The following is a 23878-nucleotide window of genomic DNA, read 5'->3' on the forward strand; positions in this document are numbered from 1 at the left end:
AATAATTAATATCGTATGATATTATTACACTATTGGAAATTGTACTTCTTTTTCTTTGTATAGAAATAAACTTTGATCCAGTACAACAGTTTTGTCCTATCTGCTATTCACCCATTCTGTAGCAGAGATTGATGAAGTCAATAAACTGGTATAATCATCACAAAACAGGAGGACTACAAGAAACACCCTGTATCTCGAAAGCAGAGCGTTTGTGGGCCCATTTTTTTCTCTTAAAATTATCCAAAGAATCTTTCAATTTCCTTTGTACCTCCACTTTAGGAACACCCTGTATAGCGCTTTCAATAAGATTATTCGAAACTATTAGGTGTACAACTTTGCATCCGCCATTTTGCAATAGATGGCTGTAGCGGAAGTCGAAATGAATAGATCGTAGATGTCATACAATAAGCTTAGGTATTTGTAAACTTAACGCCATCGAAATATTAGTCGATTGGGCGTCCACTGCGTTCGCCGTCTTCGGTGCTCATTTCACCACGTTTAAACTTAGCATATCAATTAATGATGTTTGATTTTTCTGGTGCAGACCTCGAAACTGTATTTTTCCCTTCAAAAAGCAATATTTTATCAGCACGAAATTCTTGTTTTCCATCTTTTTTCAAATAACAAAAGTAGCTACACTCACAACGCAATATCTCACAAACTAATGGCCAGACTGCTGTCAAATTTTGACACGTATTGTTTGAAGGTTGGTACTAACTAAAAATAACATGGATTCAATACTAGCTCCACCATATGTGCATCAGACCGGGGACATTTCAATTGGCCTAATATATCACGTTTTTCAGAAATGAATTAACTTGACGTACCCTATATTATCAGGTAGATCCGCAATCCATGGCAAAGTTGATGCAATAAAAGCGTGTGAGCTTAGGAAAATCACTGGCTATAAAAGTGGAAAGAAAGCCCTTCTAATAGTCTGCCTCGTGGAGTGTCGATTGAGTGGGCGCTTAACCTACTTGCATCTACGAGTCCCAATGTAACATCCACCTATTAACGCTATTGTTACGGTGAAATGAAATTGCTGGTTTCGTTTCCGACAATTTCCACCCTGCACAAATTTCCCACCTCATTAGAATGCAAAACCGCCTTCTTAGGACGTGTTAATAGGGTTACTGTTAATTTATTCAAGACATATGATTATATTTCGCTTTATTGCCTAGTTTCGCCATGATAAAGAGCACTGAATTTAAGTTGAAGTTCACTCCATAAGTTCCTGCACTAAACAGTAAAAACACATTTTTTTTTAAATATTCGACTTTATGCATCAGCATAATCACATTCAAGAATAATACAGGAATTCTAACTTGCCAATTTCTTGTTCCCAAAAAATTCGTGCATAAAACCTGCAATCACTGGGGGCCAAATCTCGAGAATAAGCTGTGTGGTCACTGGCAATGCCATCTTGAAAAGAGACCAGTTTTGTTTTCAAGATGGCATTGTCACTGGTCAAGCAGTTGGAAGCCAATAAGTTCAATTTGACCATGGTTTTCATAGTTTCGTGACTAGGAGCATTATCATATTATTAAAATGGAATATCTTTTGCATTTGGGAATCCTAGTTTTTGGCTATTTCATCGGACTTGACTCGTTTGTTACCTATTCGATTGGAAAAAGAGAGGGCAGGAGCGTCGCGTGAATTGACAGCCAAGTTTGACGCGCGTTTCTGTGGTCTATCTTTGCAAGATTAAAGTGCTGTGGCATTGTGACACCATTTTATAGAAGCCACCAGTAATGTTAATAGAGATTTTAAAGTTTTTCTGATTGATGATATAGTATTCCTACAAAGCAGTTGGTATACAACTTTGCTTTTGTGACTCAACAGGCCATTCCAAAACGTCTAAAAGTCATAGGAATGATTCAGAAATAAGGAAATTGGGTGCCGTACGCGTTGAAGCCGAGATATGAAGAACGGTGTTTGTTTTCTTGTGAACAACTGCTTGCAAGAAAAATACGAAAAAGAATTCCTGCATCGCATTGTGACTGGAGACGAAAAATGGGTTCCTTACAATAATCCCAAGCGCAGAAAATCATGGGGATATCCCGGCCATGCTTCCACGTCGACGGCCAAACTGAATATTCACGGTTCTAAAGTCATGCTCAGTATCTGGTGGGACCAGCTCGGCGTAGTATATTATGGGTTGTTAAAACCGACTGAAACAATCACAGGCGATCGTTATCGAACACAATAAATGCGTTTCAGTCGAGCATTGAAAGACAAACGGACGCAATTCAACAAGAGACAAGAAAAAGCGATTTTACAGCATGACAATGCTCGACCTCATGTGCGAAAGTGGTCAAGACATGGAAACTTTGAAATGGGAAGTCCTACCCTGTACTCCCTCGGACTCTCCTTTGTTTCGATCAATGGGACACAGTCTGGCTGACCAGCACTTCCGGCCTTATGAAGAAGTAAAAAATTGGATCGATTCGTGGATCGCTTGAAAAGATGACCAGTTTTTTCAACACGGGATTCGTACGCTGCCGAAAGATGGGAGAAAGTAGTGGCCAGCGATGGACAATACTTCGAATCATGAATGTATAACCAGTTTTTCACAATAAAGCCTCGAATTTCAGAAAACAAACGGCGCGAGCAAAGTTGCACGTCTAAGTATTTCACAAATATGTATTTGTAAAAAAAAATTACAAAAATTATTAAAAAAGAGACTCTACTCTAATTTTGTCAAAATTTAAAAGAGGACTCGTAAAGTATTTCCTTTCGACGAAAATTGGAATCATTCAATCGTTCTAGCAACACCTCACATTATATTTGTCCCTATTTCTCTTGGAAAATATTAACAGATCACGAGAATGCGGTCTTCCCTCCTAACATATGTAGTTCTTTGGATCATAGAATTAAGGTAGTGAATTATTGACCACTTCTTGGACCCCCTGTATATTAATTGGCCGTTATGCCGCCATTTGCCGCGTTTTTAACCCACATGCGCCCCACAGTCTGCATATCCTGCAGAGACAGACGTAGATCGTCTCGATTACCAATTCAAAAGTCTGCAATATTTTTAATAGATGGTGCAGAGGCGCGAGAGCCGTGAGAAATTCTTTATTTCGATCTTTCATTTCTTTATGGCCGTCGTCGCCTAATTCATCTTTACCCAGGCTGATTCCTGAGACGATATTTCACGGGATTGGGGTTAGACCGGAGGATGAATGTGTTTTTGGGGGGTTGGTAGCGGTAAATGGGGCGAGCAGGAAGTGCGATTCCGCAATCCGACCAACAAGCGGGACGCTGTATAGTCCGTTCGCCGCATTGGGATCTGTCAATTCCAAATTATCAGATCACGATGACAGTTAATATAGTTTGATCACCCTTATTTGACAAGAAATATTTTTAGAAACAAAAAATATGTGAAATTCCTCAATATTTTTGATCGTAGAATACCCTGGGACACCCTGTATATGGGGGTTTCAACGGGTTTTCCAATGATGATTTTGAAATCTAAAAAAACGAGAAATCATTGAATGTTTATTTCATTGTAAAGAGCAATATTCTGTCCTTGCAAGTAAATGGTGTTTTTTTTAGAGCTATAGAACTTTAAATTGCAATAAAACAACGATGGATTATTAGATTGATATGAATTTTATTTATCCGCAAGATAATCTTGTGGCATTACATTTTAAATATGATTTCTGGCATTTGACCGCCACGGCTGGCTCGGATGTAGTCCAATCTGGACGTCCAATTTTCGATGACTTTTTCCAACATTTGTGGCCGTATATCGGTAATAACACGGCGAATGTTGTCTTCCAAATGGTAAAGGGTTTGTGGCTTATCCGCATAGACCAATGACTCTACATAGCCCCACAGAAAGTAGTCTAGCGGTGTTAAATCACAATATCTTGGAGGCCAATTCACAGGTCCAAAACGTGAAATTAGGCGGTCACCAAACGTGTCTTTCAATAAATCGATTGTGGCACGAGCTATGTGAAATGTTGCGCCGTCTTGTTGGAACCACAGCCCGTGGACATCATGGTTGTTCAATTCAAGAATGAAAAAGTTAGTAATAATAGCTCTATACCGATCACCATTGACTGTAACTTTCTGGCCATCATAGTTTTTTAAGAAGTACGGACTAGTGATTCCACTAGCCCATAAAGCGCACCAAACAGTCAGTTTTTCTGGATGTAACGGTGTTTCGACATACACTTGAGGATTAGCTTCACTCCAAATGTGGCAGTTTTGTTTGTTGACGTAGACATTCAACCAAAAGTGCGCTTCATCGCTAAACAAAATAAAATGGACGTAGTGCTCGATACGTATTCCGCACAGAACCATTATGTTCGAAATAAAATTGCACTATTTGTCTTAAGGAATGCCTTTCCAGCAAATAACAAAGACAATTCTAAATAAGATGAGAACAACTAGATTATAACTTCACAGATAGAAGCTACATATCTGAAATTTTGGATCACTAAGTTAAAAGATGAATTTCATATGAGGTTTTCCAATAATCTTCGAGAAATAAAACGTCTAGAAAATCGCTATTGTTTCGTTGCTTGTGTAGAACGTAGCGCCGTCTTGTTGAAAATAAACTTCATCCACATCAGTATATTCCAATTCCGGCCATAAAACAGCATTTATCAAAGCATATTAGCAGATTCCATGCTTTGAACAGTTGCACCACCCTCATTTTCGAATAAGCAAAGTCCAATCAAACCAACAACCCAAAAACCACAGTAAACAGTGGCACGTAGAGGATCGAGGAGCTTTTCAACAATAATTCTTGGATTTTCACTAAATTAAAGTTTGGTCTCTTTTTTAATGATTTTTTGGAAAATTTTTTTACAAATATTTGTGAAATACATAGGCGTACAACTTTGCTTCCGCCGTTTTTTTTTTCCCGAAATTCGAGACTTTATTGTAGAAAACTGGTTATACATTCATGATTCGAAGTATTGTCTATCGCTGGCTACTACTTTCTCCCATCTTTCGGGCAGCCTACAAATCCTGCGTTGAAAAAACTGGTCATCTTCTGAAGCGATCCACGAATTGATCCAATTTTTTACTTCTTCATTATATCGGAAGTGCTGGTCAGCCAGACCGTGTGCCATTGGTCGAAACAAGTGATAGCCGTAGAGAGCAACGTCTAGAGAATACTGCGGGTGGGGTAGGACTTTCCATTTTAACGTTTCCAAGTATGTCTTGACCACTTTCGCAACATGGGGTCGAGCATTGTCATGCGGTGAAATTGCTTTATCATGTCTCTCGTATTGAGGCCGTTCGCCTGCAATGCTCGTCTTAAACGCATTAATTGCGTTCGATAACGATAGCCCGTGATTGTTTCAATCGGTTTCAAGAACTCATAATACACTACGCCGAGCTGGTCCCACCAAATACTGAGCATGACCTTGGAACCGTGAATATTCGGTTTAACCGTTGACGAGGAAGCATGACCGGGATATACCCATGATTTTCTGCGTTTGGGTTATTGAAATGAACCCATTATTCGTCTCCAGTCACAATGAGATGCAGAAATCCCTTTCGTCTTTGCCTTGCAAGTACCTGTTCACTAGCAAATAAACGCTGTTCAACATCTCTCGGCTTCAACTCGTACGGAACGCAATTTCTTTGTTCCTGAATCATTTCCATGAGTTTCAGGCGTTTTGAAATAGCTTGTTGCGTCACTCCCAATGATCCTGCCCATTCTTGTTGCGTTTGAGACGAATCTTGATCTGCCTCTAATTCTGCATCTTCGAAAACCTTCTCTCTTCCACCGCCATGCTGGTCTTCGACGTCAAAATCACCGTTATGGAAGCCTTGAAACCACTCTCGGTACGTTCTTTCACTAATAGCGACCTCACCATAGTTATTTGAGAGAATTCGAAGGGCCTTAGCCGCAGATTCCTTCATATCAAAGCAGAAAATTAAAATCTCCCGCGAATCACGAGAATTTGGCTTGTAAGCTGACATGTTTAATCGAGAATAACTTTATGATGCAGACACAAATCGACTAATACTTCGATGGCGTTATGTTCACAAATATCTAAGATGATTGTATGACATTTAGTATCTATTTCAGGGCCCCCGCAACCGCGCGTGCAACGCGTGCACCGCACGCGGGCGCCACTCTAAAAGGGCGCCGAAACCTCTCATAGACCGCATGAAGAACCGATGGACCAAAGGTTTTCGAAAAAGATTCTTTCAAATTTTTTTAACAATTTTTTTTTTCCAAACTTCTTTCTTGCTATTTATACAAGTTTCCGAACGTCGCAATCGGTATGAAATAGCCAGATATTGGTTTACAAAAACGCATACTCGATGCTAATCCTAGAGCATTTTTTGCGCCATGTGCTGCACACAGCTTAAATTTAACTGAGAATGATGCTGCTTAGGTTTCAAATGAAACAGTGGACTCTTTTGATATTGTACAAGATCTTTATATATATTTCTCTAAATTCACAAAAAGATTGGAATGTTATAAAAAGCATGATCCTCAGTTACATCCAAAATCCCTAAGTGATACTAACTAGGTAGATGGTCAAGTAGAATTGATGCTAAAGTTTCATTTTATTCAAATATGTGATAGCCTTTTAGAAATAGCAGAAAATGATACTTTTAACATAGAAACTAGACATAAAGCAAGTTCTCTTTTATTAAATATTCATTCTTTTAAATTTATTTGAAGTATAATAATTTCTTATGATGTTTCATTCCAGATGAATATTGTAAGCAAAATGATGCAAAGTGTAGCGATTGACATTAAAGTGTGCCAAAACTATTTGAAGAATTTAGTTGATCATTTCAAAAATTATAGGGATGATAATGTTCTCGAGGAAAAAATTGCGGAAGCTGGAAAACTAGCGGCTGCTCTTGACATAGATCAAGGTTTTTCTCTATACTGTAAGACGAAAGTATAAACCAAAATTGTTCGATTATGAACAAACTGATGAGGCACCTCAAGATCCAAAAACCGCTTTTAATATAAATTTCTTTTTGGAAATAATTGATCAAACACTAAGTTCCTCAAATAGTAGGTTTGATATGATATCTGATTACGATAACGTTTTTTGTTTTATTTGTGATATTCCTAAATTGAATGATAAATTTCTATTAAAATGCTGTCATGCTCTTCAACAAAAGCTTACTTCTTCTCTAACGAATCTTAGTATTGCCTCAAGTATCCTTCTCACATTACCTGTGTCTGTTGCTTCTGGTGAGAGATAATTCGCTAAATTGAAAATAATTGAAAACTATTTGAAGTCTACCATGTCATAAGAAAGATTTTCTCGATCTTAGATATAGAGCAAGAGATACTCGATAAAATTGATTGATTGATAAAAAAATTTGCAACAGCCAAATCTAGAAAAACATCCATTCAATTTCGGGATTGATCCTAATTAAATGCTTATGCCTTTATGAATAATTTATAGAAGAATACAGCTTAAGTTTAGAAACACATTTAAAATGTATTATGTTACAACTAACACCATAAAGTTCTTAAGGCAATGAACGTTGCTGATAGATTTTCAACCATTTTACACTAAATTCTCAAAAAAACAAAAAAAAATCCGATTATCCAGCTGTGCTTTTCTCCACCTCCCCCCTTTAAGGGGCGCCAAAATATGTTCCGCACGCGGGCGTTGATGTCCCTTGCGAGGGCCCTGATCTATTTACTTCGACTACCACTTACCGCTACAGCTATCTATTGCAAAACGGCGGAAGCAAAGTCGTACACCATATGTATATTACAATAATAATAATTTTTTTTTCTACATTCATGCAAAAAGCAACACTTTATTGCACTCGTCTGTCATTCTACTTCAACGTGCTGTCATCATGACAAACAAATATTTCAGCCTGAAGGAAATAACGATGTACAGTTACCACGTACTAGTACGTTTACAGCAGTAACAAATCAAGAAGTGGATTTAAAAAGTACTTCACTACGAAATATTCATATTGAAAATTGCACCAATTGTTCATTCACTTTCAACATTGAGGGTAAAAATAAAGTTTGAGTTAAATTGTTCGTAACGTATATTAGTTCCTGTTTCAATGCAAATCGATATTAATAATAAAGTATTCAAGTTCCGCTTTCCATTTTCCTACACTTAGTGCCGCACCTCAATAAATCATTTTTTGCTTTTTGCATGAAAGTAGAAAAAATTTTGTATGCAACTCGTGCAAAAATTGTTTATTGCACTCGACGTGTTGTCCAACTCGGCCTATTTATATTATAATTTCACGGAAACATTCACTTTTTGCACTTGTTGCATAAATAACTATTTTAATTTGCCTCACCATCTTATACTTAGTCACTAGCCATCGCTGATATTTTTGTTCTATTTTTGACGCCACGCCATTGCTCAAATAATTCTTACAAATAATGATCCATTGCGTAAATTCGCAGTCACTGAATTCCGACCACAGAACTGAAGTGCTTTGCAGTCGATGACCGCCGAAGGGATGGTCTCGGCCATGAATTACAAACCTCCAGCGGATACCGGTTAGCAAATCTAGCGTGTCTTTTCTTGTCCGTTTCCCCTTATTTTCGGCGAAAGTCGCCGAGAAGAAAAACTAAGCACGGCTCATAATTCCGAATGCCGCGGCTGCCTCCCGGGCCAGATTTATGTTAGGCAGTCATTGACCCAAATTCCGAATGAATAACTTTTCGAAGTGAAGGGTAAAAAGTCGCTGAAATGTGGCGTTTATTGCAGCAAAAAGATGCCCTGAGAAAGAGCTGCATAATTTCATATTTGAACATTTTAAATGGCCTCTCATGTTGCGTGTTAGAGCGGATAACGTGCTTTCGTTGTTCACTGAGGAAAGGAAACTTTTGGAACACTAATGCGGTGGGATTTTTTGAAAATACCGGAGGAGTTAGAGTGGTTCATTAAGACTGGTGGGGATAATCGAAATAATTCAATATTATGGAAATATGGATTTTCGAGAAGTTGGCAACATTTGAGGTTGTTTATTAACAATCAACAGCTTTCGTATTTCATTAATGAATATACAGGGTGGCCATTTGAAAACGAAACAGACGAGATTACAGACGAAATAAAGTTTTTCGATAGAAATACTCGGACAGGTCGATTTCTGTTTCGAGGGGGACAACTTAAGATGTAGGTTACGGACGCATAGCGCTTCAACCCTTGCTGCTACAACCCACACCCCCAAATTTTGAATAGGGAAGATGGGGTGAGTGATACCTCATTTGAAAGGTATTTTTATACTGATTTCAGCACATTAATTGTTTTTTCATTTTATGCATTAGTTCTCGAAATATTCTTAACTGAGTATTTGAAAATGAAGTGGTGTTTTCATGGCACTTGTAGTAATCGACATTTTGAGCTTCAAAACAACTATGACTGTGGCTTCCTTCCTAACTAACTAACGCACGAATATTTCGAGAACTAATGCATAAAATGAAAAAACAATTACTGTGCTGAAATCAGTATAAAATTACCTTTAAATTGAGGTATCACTCACCCCATCTTCCCTATTCAAAAATTGGGGGTGGGGGTTGTAGCAGCAAGGGTTGAAGTGCTATGCGTCCGTAACCTACATCTTAAGTTGTCCCCCTCGAAACAGAAATCGACCTGTCCGAGCATTTCTCTCGAAAAACTTTATTTCGTCTGTAATCTCCTCTGTTTCGTTTTCAAATGGCCACCCTGTATATGAAATACTTCTATGGTAGAATTTTTGAAAATGTCTAGAAGCCTGAGAATATTTATTTCTTCAATTGGGTAAATACCCATTCTTCACCATCAAGATACTGTAACCACATCTATAGATTGTGTACAATTTCTTGTAATTTCTCTGGATGAAGGTTTAAGATGGTTTAGTCACATTGATTTGGTCTGCGGTAAATTGAAAAGTTCATTTTTCGCTATAAGTAGAGCAAGACACTTGTTTCCCATGTCATCGTTGATCAATATTTATTACAGCTTAGTATATAGCCATTTATCGTACAACATTCTACTTTGGGGAAATTCTTCAGAGGTTAGTAGGGTCTCTATTATTCAAAAGCGGATTTTGCGCATGATATATGATATAACACCAAGGACGTCTTGTAGACCAGTTTTTTCACAAAATGGTATTCTCATGCTGTCTTGTATTTTTATTCTTAAAACCTTATTATATATTATGGAAAAAGAGAATAGCATCACAAAATTATCTAGCTTTCATAATTACCATACAAGAAGTGGGGGAGTGCTGTTTATACCAAAATACAGAACAACAAAATTTGAAATGTCGCCCACATATCAGGGCATAAAATTGTTCAACCATCTACCTTCTTCCCATATTACGTCTCTGAATCTTAGAGAATTCAAGGCCAGTGTGAAAGCTCTATTGTTAAGAAATTGTTATTATACTGTTGGTAAATTTTTGAACGATAAAGAATGTTTTTAAAGAAATGAAAAATTTTCAACAGAAAGAAAGTTACAGCAATATTTCGAAAAAGAACATTTCCGAAAAAGGCTCTGTAAATATGTAACGGTAATAGCTTTGGAGTTGCGGTTTTCGCCAATGAATTTCTCATGAAAATTGGCCCTCAGATACCGACATCAGTTTTCCTCTATACAGTATAGAAATACTACTTCTCATTCAAAAGTGTCTAATTTGGCCGACCCTGTACAACATAACAAAGGTTTGACATTGCGCCTGAAGTACTCCAGTATAGCAGTTCAACATAGGTGATTTAGCTTGTGTTGATGTGGAAATGTTCAATTTCTTCTTTCTTTTATGAGGTTGGTATTTTTTTTATGTAATTTTTTTGTAATTCGGTATTGGAAATAAGTGGATTATAATTTGGAGGATGAATTATAAAATTCAATGGCATGGAGCGCTGAATGGTGGATGCATCATTTTAACTCTGAAGTACCTTTTTTTTAGCTAAGGCGTGACGTCATCGATCGAAGAAAAATAATCTTTATTTGTTTCTCATTTGTAAACGTCAGTTTCCAAAAACACGATATTAATCAAGAAAGTTTATTTTATCAAGTCACTAACTTGTAAAACTGACAGTTAACTTGCAAAATTTTTACAAGTTAGTAGTATTATTTACATTAGAAAATTTTGTTTTATCGTCATATATGTTGAAAATCATGGTACAATTGTTATTTCCAGTAACACAGATTTTTCCATGTGGGTATGTCAAAAAAAATCTTAGGCTTTCTGTTCCAGGAGGCCGAAGATTTACATATTGTCTGTATAACATGCAAGGCTTGAAGCTGCAGCCATCATCGGTTATGGTGAATCTTCTTGTTGTTAAATTTTTTGTTTGCCGCAATGTCACAATAACGTATTTTCCCATATCTTCTAGATCATTCATGTTTAAGGAGAGAATTTTGTCACATCGACAACATCCAAAAATCCCAAATATTGTTACAATTTTAGCCAGCAACCACTGGTCATCAGGAGCATGTAAAAGAAATTGTTCAGCCTCTTCTTTACTAGATACCTTGGTCTTTTTTGGCGTATAACGCTCATTTTTTCGTTTCAGAAACGCTATTACCTTTTGAAATCTGCAAATGACAACTAAACGTCATATTTTTCAATAAATTTTTTAAGGAAAACAAACCTGCGAACAGGGGCATTTTCTTTCATTTCCAAGCAGCTTTTCAGCCTAGACCATTTTGCCCATAAAGTATTAGGGCTGAATCTAGCTGATTGTTGATTCAAGTAGACCAACAAACATCTTCAGTTACCCCAATCACACTATTTTTGTTTTGCCACTTTTTGAAGTCGTCGTATTCTCGCTCGTACCTTGAAGATGATTTTGCAGGTGATAAACTTGAAGCTACACTACTGGCTGCCTCAATAATTTCTTTTGGTACATTCATTCTCTCTTTCGCCAAAACAATTGTAAAGAAAAATAAACAGACATGTTCATGGCAACGCTTCCATAGCTTACATAGACTTGTCTATGATAGCTTACGACATTTGAGACAAATTATTGAAATTTTTTTGGAATTTATCTAACCTTTTTACAAATGAGAAACAAATAAAATATAAAACAATACACGCAAGGTAACGGGTTTTACTGGCTCAAGGAGGTAACTGACTCGCCTGCGGCTCGTCAATTATATCCTCCATTCGCCAGTAAAAACCCTCTCACCTTGCTAGTAATGTTATATACTATTTCCAGACTGTCCAAACAATACTTTCAAAACAAATTCTGAGAACCCATTCCGAATGTTTCATTGTTTAGTGAAAGATTCATTATGATTCATTCAAATTTTTATGACACCAATCTTTTATATAAATGCTGGTGAACATAAGGACGACAGCTCCTCATTCGAGAATAAATCATATTTACTCTAATTTTGTAATAAGTATGTCGTCATAGCCAAAGGTTGACAATACAAACTTAAGAAATTGCCCAGTTTTGCGTGCATTTTCAAGGTAGATACAGATATATACATAGATCATTCGCCATTGTCATATACTTTTGCAAAAATAACTATATTGCAACTTTCCAAAGTACGTTGTTGCCATTTGATAGGTAAAGAAATTCGTTTTCATGGAAAAAATTTAAAAAAATTGTTTAAATACAAAATGGCGAATGTGTCGGTATCTTATTTCTTCAAGTTTACTGAAGTATACTCCCTTGAAGTATACAGGATGGTCAACATAAATAGTCCAGCCAGATATTCCCATAAGTTGTTCTACTCGACCCCTTTTAGTATTTAAGATACTAAGGATAATCGTAATAAATAAATAAAAAGTGACTTGCCTCAGCGTTCTTCAGAAAAACCCATATTTACGGAAAATTTATTCTGGTGAATTGTTTTATCAGGACCACCTTGTATTTGTGAAGATGTGCTCACTGCACCTAAAACCTTCACGGGGGTATACTCAACCTTTTTCCAAAATTCCATATCGATATGTTAAATACTATAGCAATGAATCAAGGACAAACAAACATACCCACACTAATTTTTGTGTAAACCTACATATGATTAAATGAATTAAGTGATTGACAGATTTGATTGGTTTTTAATATTTTAGTTCAACTCATTTCATCACAACTTTAAATGTCTGTTGAATTTCGTGATTGTCCTACTTTTCATTTATCAATGTAGAAAAGTAGTGACGTTTATTGAATAAAGTTGAATAAAATAGCAAACATTTTTGATTTAACACATAATTGCGGGGAATTGAGCATTCAAAAATACTCTTTGCCGTTGAGTTGCCACATCTGCCCTCTATACTCAAGTGGAGATCTTTTACATTGCTCTATTTTGTTCATCTCAAGTGGCATCTAGGCTAATCGAGTGTGATGCTGATGATATCAGTATAATATTCGAAGTAGAATATTGAAAAACTGGAACTATTTGAGCTAGAACTTTGCAGTTGAGAATATTTTGTTCAGTATCTACGATGATAGCATTAGAAGTTTGAAATTTCATCATTCTACGTAATCAATTTCTATAAATATGAATATTTTCTTATTTGAGTATGTATTTTTAACCTCAAAATGCGGTTTCACAACTGAAGAACACCTTTACTTCTTAAAAAATTATCGGTTCTCTTATTGCTTTCGTTATCAAACTGTTTTTTATTTCTTCTTTGTGAAAATGAAGTTCGATTAATTCAGGCGCAGGTTTGGAAACAACAATAAATTAAAACAGTTGGTTTCAAAGTTTATTTGGATGGATACAATAACAGTAATTCGTTCATCGATCATCTTGAATAAGCACTAATTTTGCTTATCCGAACAGAGTGAGGGTGTTGAAACATTATACCTTCATATGATATCAGATTCGAAACTCTTTTTCTACACAGTTCGTGTGACAAAAACCGAAAATTATAGACAACTACCTCGTGACTCCAAATTGACTCTCTATTCGTTCATATATCAATATATAAAAACTTTGCGTTATTGTATATGTTTATAAAATAACATGCAGTTCGAATTACTTCTCAATATACACAGTTGTATACTAAAATAACTCTCCTAAATTATACAATTCATCTAGATCATCTATCATCAAATCAGAGGGTATATAATCATATAAGATTTACGCATAATGTTAGATAATAAAGCACCTAAGTAAAGCTCTAAACAATACTGAAATATCTCAAAGATATCATGTTTCACGCAGTAATCTTCTAGTCCTAAAAATTACAATTAACTATCCAGTATATACAAATCGAAAAGGAAATATGATATCTTGAAAAACACGGAGCTTTTTCGTTGAGAAGTATCAGAAGTTGCGGTCAATATCAGCCCGACACATTAGCTGATATTGACACGTCACCGATGACGTCATATTCGAAGACGGCTGTCTTGATCAGAGACATGCATAATTTGGCGGCGAGGTCCTTCAGGTCCAAGGAGGTCACATCCAAATTTGGTCTACTGGACATGATGTCTTACTGAAATAGAAATGGAGTTTTTAATGAAAAATACTGCAAATTTCACAATATAGTTTTTTAAACATATGATAGAATATTTCAAATAAAAAAAAAAGGTTGACCAAATCAGAAAAAAATATCATGCTGGACTCGAACTCGAAGGTGTCTTTCAATTATTATGCTCCTATTGGAAAGGTTCTATTAACTCGTTATAATTCATAATCATGCGGGTAGTTCAGTTAACAAGAAATAATTTTTTCAGTTTTTCTTTATTTTTTATATTCAATTATTAGATTGTGAAGAGTTTGCCAATGAGAGGTTGCATTTTGAATGACTCCCTATCTGTTCAGCTGTAGTAGTAAAAACTACGCCATTAATAAAAATGGAACGATACATTCTTCAACAACGTATTGAAATTGTTAAAAAACTATAAAAAAGAAGAAAATTTTGAAGTCCCTGTTTGCAAAACTGAAAGACTTTTGAGTCGTCCTGAAGCTCCTTCTCGATCGGCAATAGTCAAACTGGTGGAAAAATTTGAGCTGTTGGAACAAGTGATGTGAAGAATCGAAACCGAGTGCGTCACTCAAGAACAACTAAGAATATTGCTGCTGTCGATCTTGGGAATTAGGAATTCCACAAAAGACATTACACCATATTTTGCATGAGGACTTGGGTATAGATATAGATTATTTATTCAACTTATTCTATAAAAAAACCGAAAATATCAATAGTTGGAACCTTGGACCTTTCAAAAGACAAAAATAATCTTTTAAGGCTCTCGAATAACTAGCATAACTTATTGTAGAGAATGACAAAATACTTAGTAGAACACTTATATATCATTGTGAGTCTGTTTCTTGTCACGGACACGTGATAAAAGGTGTGAATTTTAGTATTTCTAGTAGTTAGTATTGTAAAGTTTTGAAAAGTTTAATTCATAAGTTTATCAACAAAATAGAACAATATCTTTTATATATAACAGTCGGATCAATTCTGGAAAATCACTTAATTTTAATTTATTGCGTAGGCTTTTTGTTCCTTGTTTGTGTTAATTTCTCACCAATTAACACACACAGAGGACGAACCTCTCATTATATCCATTAGCTTTCACAACATATCCTGTTCGCAGATCCTATATTTCACCCAATTTCAAAATTATCTTTCCGAAGAACAAGGTATAGGGAGCCTTTGAAGTCAATCTCAATGTAGCTATTTACTATGAGCTCAAAACAAAAATCGTGCGGTGTTTTTCACATACTGTCGTTTAAAATTAGAATCTGTCCTCTTGCGACATACCTTCAGATAAATATAAACCGAAGCTACAGACAAAACGCATTAGGTCTCATATACCTTAGAATATAATACGTAATGGACGAATTTAATGGTTAGGCGTCTTTGCTACGCTTTTCAAAGTTGACAATAACGCGCATTTATATGGATGCACGCTCGTTTGCAGGAAATTAGCTGAATGGTTTAAATTTATCCGTGAAATATGATTTTGGGGGAAAGTCACATCATTTGAAGTGGAAAAAATGAGGAAAATTACTTCAAAACTGCAGTCTGGAGCTTATCTGGCGCCCTTTATTTATGCGCCTTCGAGAACCAATAACTGTATACCTAAATTAATAAAAGATGTGATTCACCATGAGTATCTGTTGTTACTTAAATATTGGAGTAATTTTTTTTTTTATATTCTGCTTGAATTTTTTCTAGTTCGGAAAATGCTATCCACTCAAAATTTTGCATACAGCTTGAAATTGCCATTCAAAACATACATGCGAAACCTTATCCAGATCGGATGTGTCGACATGGAAATATTGCGCAATTTTTGTCGATATTGTTCTTGAATTTTCTCCGTATCTGGTGATTCGATGAACATAAAATTTTGCATAAAAGTTTTGTTATTTCATATCTTAATGCAAATTTGCAACTCTATCCTATTAGTTCTATCAGGTAATAGTTTTACTAGGCGTCAAAGTAGTAGATTGACTGCCGCGGCTAAGGCAATCAGCTTCGCTGCCGAGTTGAACGCATAATTTTTTCTCCGATTGTGTATAATGATATATGTAGGCTATTATTGTTTTTGAAAATTATTACCATTCCTAAAATCCTTTTATTTTACCTGTAGTGATAATCTAAAACGCAATTTGATAGGAATCGCAATTGTTGGAATGGTTTGTTGCTATGGAAATGTCTATGTCCACAATAATTATAGTTTGACAACTCATGAAATGTCTGACCGTCTTTGTGGAAAAGTATCCGATATATTTATATTATCGACAGTGATAGCGACTTAGAAGTAGTTACTCCTCCAGAAATAAAAGAGGTGGCGAAAAATATTGAATGTTAAAAATGTGTTATTCCCATTGAGAATAATAATTTTGCTGCCTAGGCAGGAAAGTCCTTACTTTGCTGCCTAGACAGGAGAATTAATACTTTGCTGATTAATATGTGTCTGCAAAGTCAATATTCGCAGTAAATCGGAAAAAAAACAAAATTAAGAACCGTAAAATTTACGAAACTACTAGAAGATGGAATCTAATTCATAATTTTCACTTCGCTATTGCAATGTTTTGAGGAATATATTTATTTCTCGAACGTACAATAACAACGTCATAATTTAACTGACAAGTTCATAAAAAAGTTCTACTTTTTCCCCGCCGGAGTGAAAAGTTGCTATGTAAATTATTATACTTCATGTATGGCAAAATTAATTTATAATGACAACCATAGCTAGACAAATTTTCCATTGATAGCGATCGTTAATTTAAATCTTATTTAAAGTTGGATCTCCAGATTTTTATGAATTCCAAAACATTTGAAAAAAATTACAAATTTTATTCGGAGGAAAAGAGATTTTTCATGGCTCGCCTTCAATTACCGCCTCACTACGTTTGGCGGGTAAACACAGGCTCGCCATGAAAAGTGACACTTCTCCTTATGAAATAATATAATAATTATAAATATATAATATTATAATATATTATAATAATAATTATATAATTACATAAAGCCAATTGATAGTTTTTATTTACCATTTCAATTTGAAATACCCAATAGTCTTCTAGCTAATGATAAACAATATTGTCCAGATATAATTTATAAAAGTTCATAATTATTAAGATGCACTTAAGTTTCTAGAAAATATATCTTGTAATGCATGTTAGATGTGTATTTTTGGCTAATAGATATTTGGCCAATTTCCTTTTTATGTTCATATACTCAGTAACATAAGAAAATTCACATTCTGAAGGAATATTAGGCCAATTTCCTTTTTATGTTTATATACTCAGTAACAAAAAAATTCACATCCTGAAGGAATAATTTGCCAAAAAGAAAATATTCGAATCTCTACTATTTCTATACTGCCTGTAATTTTTTAATTTTGATGGCGATATCTAGACCTAGAAAATTGAAATTTTCATGGTAGATTTGAGTTCGTTAATGGGCAAAATTTCCGTAAATACGGAATCCTCAGCCCAATTTTGTTCGGAATTTTATTTTGCTATTGATTTCAAAACTACAGATACGATCGAAATGAAAATTTGCATTTGGATAACTAATCACGGTTTCAAGACTCGTATATAATTTTATCTTGATCCTTTAATAAGAATCATTGTGCAGAATTTCAAGCTTCAATAGAATCATAGAAAAGAATCGAGAAGTTCGAAAAGAATATTGGAATACGAAACACCCGATATTTCGACTGAATAGAAATTTTTCGTATACTTTATAACAATTTCCAGCCTACTGCAAAATCAGACTGATATGCAATACAAGAAAAATATTGAAGAAAACTTTAGGGAAACCCATTTTTAAATTTGCTTATTGCGTTTTTGGTGACCACATAACTACATCTACGTAGATAAGTGGTCTTCAAGGGAACAACTGGCGCATAAATGAAGCTCTCGATTACACTTCAGTGTTCACCTCAAATTTTCTGAAACAAACAACAACCTGCAAATTGTCTAATCCAGCAGAACCAACCAGACAAGAGAAAATGGTACGTGTTCCAGAAACAAGGCTTGCCAACACGCACAATTTCAAGGTTGCAACAGCCAAATATTTGGACATCGGGAACAGGAGAAAGTCTGGCAATGGTCGGGGTTGGCTTAAAAATTATAAACATTGGTCTAGGAAACGGAAGACCCTAGTTGGCCACGTTCCGAACGTATTACAGGTTTGCCAACTGGAGTGCAGTCAATGGACACACACTTTGGCAGAGTACCATCGGGGAACCCCTGTCTTGGCCACCAGAAAGAATGGACACGTGTTAATATTTGATTTTGTTACGTTTCCCGCATTGCTCGCCAACTTATCAGGTGTTTGTGGACATTTTTATTATATTCACGTTTGATGTGATTCATGATGGATGGATTGTTGAGTTTCTGATGGTTTTTTAAATTATAATTTTACTAGAGTAGCAAAACTTAGGTCAGTTTTGACAGTTTTTAGCAATAAATTTATTCCAATACTAAAAAGTCAAGTATATCTTGCGATTTTGGTGTTTTGACATCGGGAAAAATGTGCATCGTTTTTTGTCGTACGTTAGAGCTCAACTGCTAATTTCATCGGATAAACTTCCAATTTTTCACGAGAACTATATTGCACTGCAGGTTCTCTGTTATGTTTTCATCAGTCTCCACTGCGTTCGTTAAATTTCTATGCAATATGGTTTTCGTAAAAAATTAAAGTTCATCCAATAACTAAAGTTCTTCTGTTTTTATGAATTTTGGCAATTTCCGAAAAAGTAACATTCCCCATTGTTAAATAAGGAATTTGTTTTATTTATTTTGTTTATTCTAGTGAAATAGTCACGTCGAATATAATTCTAAAGAAAATGTTTTCTCTCTAAAGATTATATTATATGGAAAATTCCTCTAGCATCACAATTTTTTTATAAGATAATTATTGTGTCTTTATCAGGATTACATTTTAACTGATAAATAATGAATGGAATATACATAGCGCCTTAAAAAGGTCTTGAAAATAAAAAAACGAAAAAAAAATCAATCAAATTCAAATTCTATTGTTTCAAAACCTGAATTTTTTTTTTTATTTGCGTTAGAAAATATACCTTATGATTTTTAGCCTTAAAAATGTTCTGATTGTGGTTTAGACGCTAAATGCAATATAACATTTCAATAATTATTATTTTACAACAAAGCTGAGGAAAATTTTCTACAAATTCAAAAAAAAAAGATAAAATATTAGCGAAAAAAGACAGATATTCTGAATATTGAGAAAGTGAATAGCACTTAGAATTTTCCAGAAAACCCTAGATGGCAGACAGATTTTCGACATATTATTAATATTGATAAAACTTTAAAATCGTCTCAGAAGGAAAAATCATTTGTTTATATAAGATATTAATTTTCCTAACTTAAAAAAAATGAAAGCAAACGAAATATTTCCTTGAAACTTGATGCCACATCAACATGAAATTGAGAGCATATATTGTTAATACGTTACTAAATTAAATATTTTTTACCATGAAGATAGCCATCATAATTTCGCAACTTTGAATTTTTGTATTCGATTTTCCAGATTTCGAAAGCGCCCAGTGCTCTTACCAACTGAGCTAACGAGCTTTTCATTTTTATATTCATTGATTGACTTCTTGATTTTTTTTCATACCAGTAGAGATATTTTAAGATAGTGTAAAATTGATTCAAGTTATTCGAGAAAATAAAAACCCATTTTTAATTTCAAGACATTTTTATTATGATTCAATTTAATTCAATAATAATAATATCGAAATAATTATTGTCATCTTGCTGTTACATTTTTAGTTCTTCAAGAAAATTGAAAACCTATTTTTAATTTTAAGGTATTATTATTTATTTTGATTCAATAATAATAAAATTTTAAAAAATATGGATGACCTTTTTGTTAGGCAACAATCTCATTTTCATTAAACATTTCATTTTTATATTTATTGATTGATTTCTTAATTTTTTCATACAAGTAGAGATATTTTAAGATATAAGGGAGTTGGAAAAAGTTTCTGCTCGAATAAGAAAGTTTATTATTGGGAATAATAAGCTGAAATTTGTACTGCGATAACTACGATATTTTATTTTGTTCTCCAAACTTTAGTCTAGTAAGTAATCTGGCACTTTTGCATTTTTATTATTTAAGAAAATCAAAAACTTCAATTTTGATATACTGTTATTACTATTGAATTCAATTCAAAAATGATAAATTGAAATTATTATTGTAATATGTTTCTGCTAAGCAAAAATCCCATTGTTATTAATACTTTTGCATTTCTGGTTATTTGAGAAAATAAAAACCCATTTTTAATTTCAAGATGTTATTATTATTATTTTATTCAATTCAATAATAATGAAATTGAAATAATTATTGCTTTCTTTCTGTAGCATTAAAATTAAAAACCCATTTTTAATTTCAAAATATTATTATTTATTTTGATTCAATAATAATAAAGTGGAAAAATATTTATACCTTTTTGTTAGGCAACAATCTCATTTTCATTAAACATTTCATTTTTATATTTATTGATTGACTTCTTGATTTTTTTTCATACCAGTAGAGATATTTGAAGATGAAAAAGGAAATAATAAACTATAGTATAAAATTGGTTCATTCAATTCATTCCTTGGGTTCTGCACATTCAAATTTTTAAACTCTTGAGGGGAGTTGGAGAAAGAAGTAAAACTCATGATTCGTAGAGAAAAAATTTTACCATATGCATAAAATGAAACCTAGGTGGGCTTCTTAATTTTATACTACTTTGGATGGACCCCCTTGATAATCTGCCACCAAGCAAGATGCTCGCTTTGTAAAAATAAAACAACAAAGGCTAATGGAAGTCGTAAATTTCCACTCCATGATAATTGTTTTGACGAATTTCATGAAATTGTATGATTTTTCCTTCTTATTTTCACTTCAAATCATATGAATAAAAAAATATATTATATACTTTTTTGTGCTGTAAGTGTCCAAGCTCTAAATCATAAATTACAAGTCAAAGATTTTCTTAACATTTTTCTAGCTCATATTCAATCATTTTCTGACAAATAATAGTAACCTTCATTATTTCAAAACGAGTTCATAGTTTTGGGCATTAATGGGTTAAAAACCTATTTTTAATTTCAAGATATTATTATTTATTTTGATTTAATAATAATAGAAAAAATATTGATACCTTTTTGTTAGGCAACAATCTTATTTTCATTAAACCGAAAAATGTCAAAACAAAATCACGTTGCTTCAAAAAAAAAAAATACCAACTCACCTATTTATTTAAGAAAATTAAAAACTTATTTTTAATTTTCTCATATTATTATTGATATTTTATTCAATTAACTGATAAAAAAAATTGAAATAACTACCAATATACTTCTGTTAGTCAACAATCCCATCAAAAATATTCAACAAAAACCACGTTGCTTCAACAAAAATACAACCTCACCTATCTTCTAATAATTCTTCACCGCTCCATCGTAAGTATCACGCAGAGCTTCATGTATAACTAAAACTATTCACGAAACTTTTTAAACTTTTACATGCGGTTAGTATTTAGTAAATAACTAGAGCGTCGAGCTTTAGACGCCACACTCCAGCAGACCACGAGACGCCCTAGGAGGGCACCCCATGCCGGACTGTGGCTGCAGCGTCTGGATTACTTCCAAGCGCGTCTCGCGAGAGAAAGACCTTTCCCCCACCCCAGACCAGCGTCGGGATGACGACGACGTCGTCGACGTACCCGCAGATAGCCGCGATGCAGTGCGAGGCGTCTTGGTATCTCGGGATAAAGGTCGGGCTACACTACGTGGTCAGCTCGATGAAGAAAATGTGGGAAGGTGAGTGAAAACACCCTGTAGAGCAAGTATTGAAGCAAGGTTATGTAAGGTAAAGGGTTTTCCAATAAGAGGTTTCATTTTGAATAGACCGCTATCTGAGCAGCTGCCACTTTTGAAGATGTCATCGTTTGACATTTGGTAAAAACTAAGCCATAGCTGAAACTGAAACGATACATGGTTGAACAATGCAATATAGGGTATAGTAAAAGGAAATCCATTATTTTGGTATGAATAACAAGGATTTAATTACCGTAGTTATAATGACCTGATTTAGGTCAAATATAGCCGTTTTGTTCGATATCTTGTTGTCTTTTTGAAGATAATATCATTATGCATCTCTCATAGAAGCCCTCGTCCTTAGTGGAAAAAAATTGAGACAGTTGATTTTCACAAGACTCCGTTTGAAGCGAATTTTTCACCAGCAAAATTGGTCGCCATGGACAGAAACAGATGGTAACCACTTGGTGCCTAGTTCAGACTATAAGGTGGATGGATAAGAACTTCCTAACCAAGCTCCCGGAGTTTCTGGCGAGTTACTATCGATGTGTGTGGCGTTGTCCAGATGGAACACAATTCGTCTCCTATTAGCCAAAGATGGCCGCTTCTGGGCGATTGCTTTCTTCAGATGATCCAATTGTTGATAGTAAAGTTCCGAGTAAACAGTTGTGCCGTAGAGTAGCAGCTCATTGTAGATAATTCCCTGCCAATCTCACCAAACACACGGCAAAACGTTCCTGGCCGTCAATCCTGGCTTGGCTACCGTTTCTGCCGGCTCACCGCATTTCGACCACGACCGTTTTCGCTTGACGTTGTCGTAAGTGATCCACTTCTCATCACCAGTCATCAACCGCTTCAAAAATGGGTCGATTTTGTTGATATTCAGCAGCGATTCTTAGATGGAAATCGAGGGTTTTTGCGTTAACTCGTGTAGTACCGTCTTGTTGAGGCCAGTCTTATGCAAATGGTTCAAAACGGTTTTTTGTGCAATCTTTAGCGCTTGGGCAATCGAATAGGTGCTCACAAGACGGTAGGATTCGACAAAAATAATAATAATAACCGTCTTGATTATTTATAATGTTCATGATTTTATCGACAATTGTCCTTCCAGTACGTGGTGCATCTTTGACATCGAAATTACCAAAACGAAAACGACGAAACCAAAATTGCGCGTAATTGTTACATCAGTATCAGGACCATAAACACTATTCGAATTTTTCGCCGCCTGGTTTATATTGTCGTCTTTATCTAAGAAAAATTGTAAAATATAGCGTATTTTCTCTTTGCTATAGTGTCCATCTTTGACGCCCACTCAAACTTAACTGAATCAACAATCACAAAACAGTCAGAAAAGTTTTTGTAGGACGAAATATCTTCCTTTCTAACGCCATCCTGTGGAACTTGATCGGACTTATACAGATAAGGGATGTCCATTAATCACGTGATCTTTTTTTAGCATTTTTTAAACCCCCCTCCCCCATTGGTGATACGTAGTGAGGTTTAAGACCACCCCCCCTCCCCCTTCTCAACATCACGTGTATTTTTAGTACCTACAACGAATCTTAAAATTTTCTGAATATTATCTTAATTTAAATACAGGTATAAACTATAATCTTTCTTCTGAAATTAAGGACCATAATAAAAATGTCTACACCAGGTTGCAAGTTTTTTTTGATTGCCATAACAATAATAATAAACGAAAAGTGTAA

General features: G+C 34.7%; 1 long non-coding RNA gene across 1 annotated transcript; it reads right to left on the reverse strand.

Annotated features, from left to right (window-relative positions):
• Positions 1-13616: 13616 nt before the first annotated feature.
• Positions 13617-22115, reverse strand: LOC123678427. Its single transcript, XR_006747247.1, has 2 exons — positions 21782-22115; positions 13617-14364 (listed from the first exon to the last, which is right to left on the reverse strand). It is a non-coding gene; the product is annotated as an uncharacterized LOC123678427 (long non-coding RNA).
• Between the last annotated feature and the right edge of the window lie 1763 nt (positions 22116-23878).

This window comes from Harmonia axyridis, chromosome 4, assembly GCF_914767665.1.
Source record: "Harmonia axyridis chromosome 4, icHarAxyr1.1, whole genome shotgun sequence".
In the NCBI taxonomy this organism is placed as follows: Eukaryota; Metazoa; Arthropoda; class Insecta; order Coleoptera; family Coccinellidae; genus Harmonia; species Harmonia axyridis.